Raw genomic sequence first — 4334 nt, 5'->3', positions numbered from 1 at the left:
TTGGATCTAGACCTTGCTGCATAAATAGAAGGGATATTTCTGTACAGAGAAATGGCAGTGTAATGCAGATTTGCTGAAAAAAAGAAAAAAGAATTGCACTCTTTATCTCCCCCCCCCCCCCAACCATTCACAGACATTCTCGCTTGTCACTGTAAACAAAAGTCATTTACCAATTCTTCTGAACAGCAAATGTTGTAAGGTGTGCCTGAGCTACAGGAGGAGATGGAAATAATAAAACATAATAACTCCATGATTTTCTTCAGTAGAGATCTTCACTGTATAAATTCTAAGTCAAGGTCAACTTCTGGTAGCTTTGTATATATGATTATGCAATTTTGAATGCAATAATATGGAAGTAGTTCCCTTCCTGGTGCTAACCAAGTTGAATCCTTCTTAGCTTTCTCAAGGTTAGCCAAGGTTTGCTAATGCTGTTCCAACTTCCAGAGTGATTATATGAACTATCAATTTCCTTTCACCTACATTTATAACATTTACATCTCAAGTCCTGATAATGAAGACTCTAATTCATTTTAGTAAATTCTGTACTGGCCTAATTCAACAGATACAGTGTCTTAAAGCGTGGAAAGGACTTGTATAGTATCTGCTTGTCTCATTGATATTAAATATGATATTCTCAGAAAACCCAGGGGCAACCCTGTTTTAACATCACAAAACCACATACAAGCCCCAATTTTAAAGTTTTGGGGCTTACTGGACAAAGGTTTCATATTTACTTTCTCCCTCATTCATTTATTTTATGCTCATGTTCTTTTGGTGCTACATATATTGAACCTGTCTCATTGAATGGTAAAGTGTCTCTAGCAATGCAAACTTCAGAGATCCATTAGGGTGCTACACACCCATAATCATACCCAGGTAATTTCACTCTCTAGCAAAACAACTAAAGAGGACAGTTGATGAAATCCATATGTGTAACAACAACCATTCTCCACCTTGAGGTTACCTAGCCAGGAGCTTGTGTTTTAATCTTCCTGGGAAAAGGACCAATGTAATTCTGGGGAAGAGAAGATGGAGTGAGACCTTGAAATATTCAAGAAGGACTGAATCAATCACATGCAAACTTTTCCATAGACTGGTACTGTAAATCAGATTGAGTTTGCTAGTTTATTTTCTTCTGTCCTTGAATGGACTCTGTGCCTTGCTGAAGTCCTCAAAGAAGTATTTCCAATTTGGATGAAACTTTGAAACTTATATTGTATGTTATTATTTACAGTTGTGTCTTAGTGCACTAAATGCTATTTTAAACAGATATTTTTCATACCAGTTTGTGTTTGCATTCACACCAGCAGTTCCCCTAGCTGAGTGTATCTGGCCTAACAAGCTGAATTGGGACCCAAAACAAACAATACCCCATCAGAAAAAAATGATCAGGGCCTCAGTCATGTACCATATGTTTATTGCCTGAACTAGTTGTGTTTTTCCTCAGCTTCTTCCCCTTAGTTGGTGACTTGTATTTTCTTTACTCTCTGCTGACTTCAATGGGAATGCAGTTTTTCATAGGATCTGGATAAAGCAGGGTTATAGATCACACTGCTCCTTATGTTTGGATGAACTGACATAGAATTCCTCTTCAGAATCCCCATCTTGATATGTTTAAATCAGAAGAGAAAAATGGGAGGAAAACAGCATCCACATTTTTTTCTCCACTCTAAAAGCTTACACACTTAATGTTTTTTTTTTTTAAACAACAACTGGGGAATGTATCTTTTTCCAAAACTAAGAGTATATTTTGCCTTGAAGTGATATGTGGAGCATATGCCACACCCTTCAATATGAGAGTGAACAAAGTAAAAAAAAATCTAAAGTGTACTTAAATTTAATTGAATAAATAACTGTTTATTCCTAATTTATTTAACAGGTGTCCCATTCTGGTAATTAAAATTGCAGCATGATAACATTTTGGAAAGACATTTCTAAGACTTGGGATGTGTATTAGGATTTTCTGGGTCACAGTTGGTAATATCAGTCAGCAGTTTATTGGAACATATGAACCCCTGAGCCAGAAGCTGTTTATGTCAGAAGCTGTAGACATAGACATGCTAATATTTCCCTATTTTCTGGCCATCTATACGTAATCTATCAATCATGCATGACAAGAAGACAAGAAGGAAGTATTGTAACTGATTTGGCCTTTCCATACTTCCTTGCATGTAAAACACATTATGAGACAATAAGCAGCTAATATTATGAATGGAATAAATATGGGTCATGTTTTGGATTAATACATGAGGAAATAAATGGTATTACAAAAATGAATTCAAGAAGAGAGAGAGAATGACAGAAAGGGGGGAGGGAAGGAGGGAGGAGAAAGAGAGAGTTAAAAAACTGGCAGTAAATAAAAAGTTGTGCAGCTTGTTCACACTTAGGGGATGATACAATTTGATGAACAGCTGCGATGGAAGTTGGATCGCATGCATATGAAATGATTTTTTAAAAAAGCCAACGAAATTGTAGCAGAAATGGAATGCTAATTTATGGCACCAATTGAAGGAAACAGGGCAATATATCTGCATATAAATGGCCTCCAACTAATGCTCTATGCTAACCCATTATCTAGCCAAAAGGAAACAAAACACATTTTTACTGTATTGAGCTTTCTTCAGTCTCATTAGTTACAAAGTAGACTTTAAAGAAAGCTTGAGTAGCATTTGAAATAAAAGAGCACTTTATCCTTACATAAAGGAAAAGATGATAAAAGAAGCATACTATAAACAGCATGATTAACCCCAAAGGTAAATGAGCTGAATCTCTGACTGCATTGGCAACTGAAATTCTACTTTCCCCGACAATGTTAATCAACTCTAGAAAATTCAGTAATGATCATTGTTTGGTCTAACCCAGGGTTGATTTTTGATTTTTGTTTAGATGCCTGTATAAAAAGGCACTGGCTAATTTTAAAGAGAGATGATCATACATTTCTGAGTTACTGAATTACCCTCAGACAACATAAAGATGTGTTTTACTACAATGAAGAAACCACATTTTTCCTCAATGTTGTCATCTATTTTGGGAAAACTTAGTCATTTCATGCACCATCCAACATACCCATGCAAATTATAAATTGCAGATTGGTTAAAATCATTTAAAAATGGCAAGCTGCTTAGAATACAAAGAAGGGGAAAGTCAGAGATTTGATATTGATCGATGTTATTTTTAGTTTTTTTTTAAATTTTATAAATAATATACTAGATATTTTGGCATTAGACTCAAAACATACTTTTTTTTGATATAATAAAAGTAACAATATACTGTGCTTGGAACTCTTATAATGGCATATTGAATAATAATTGTGCAGATAGATAGATGACACACGGATGAGAGATAGATGAGAGAGCTGATTTGTGTGTGTGAGACAGAGAGGGAGGGAGGGAGGGGGGGGAGAGAGAGAGAGAGAGACAGAGACAGAGACAGAGACAGAGACAGAGACAGAGAGAGAATGTGTCAGTCTTATAATTAACATAGAAGAAATTATGGCATAACAAGCCTGATCATTGTTCCTTTTAGCTCACTATTTTCTTCACTGATTCACAATAGGCTGGAGAGAAGCTTTAACCCTCTGGACATCTTAGTTATCAGATCCTATAGTGTTTCTCAGCCAGTACAATCCAGCACCCCTAGAGGGACATCATTTTAAGGAAGGCTTTTCTAAAGCTTCAGCCAAGAATCTTTTTCAGTTCCATTTGGAAGACCATAATTTTTTTCCAGTATAAAGCATGCAAGAGACTATAAGACAAAAAGCTGAATAAATAAATAAATATGCAATAAACATCTTCTGTACTTTGGAAACTTAACATTTAGATTTCAGATTTTTTAAAAGTCTATCATAAAAGAGATAGTGTCAGATTTTAATTTGATTTATGCAACACATTTCAGCTTAAATAGTATTAAAATGATACAGTTGTTATTTGCAGTGATTTATAAATTCAATCATAGTAAGAATTGTTTTGGTAGAAACATTTGATAAAAATCAGATTACCTCACTGAGGAAAAAAAAAAAAAAAAGAACCAATAATTTTCCTTTTCTATATCTTACACAATGGTCTGATAAATAAAAGTAAAACAAAATAATGCATTTTGGAACCACATTGTTTTCTTCACTTCAGGCAAAAGAAATCAATGAAAGCTCTTGTGTGTCATATAACTTTCTAGTTATAATCAGGGATTAAATTATTAAAACATCTTTTCAATACATCCTTGGGTACTATTTTGAACTAGGTCTAGTTTATGCTATCTAAAATGTATTTAAAAGAATTTGGAAAAAGGACAGGAATATCTGTGTATGGAATAGACAATGTACTCTGGTTTGAACTGAA

The sequence above is a fragment of the Notechis scutatus genome, chromosome 3 (assembly GCF_049901735.1).
Source record: "Notechis scutatus isolate UNSWTSFEM ecotype Mainland chromosome 3, rNotScu1.2, whole genome shotgun sequence".
NCBI classification, from domain to species: domain Eukaryota; kingdom Metazoa; phylum Chordata; class Lepidosauria; order Squamata; family Elapidae; genus Notechis; species Notechis scutatus.
This window is presented reverse-complemented; position numbering follows the sequence as displayed.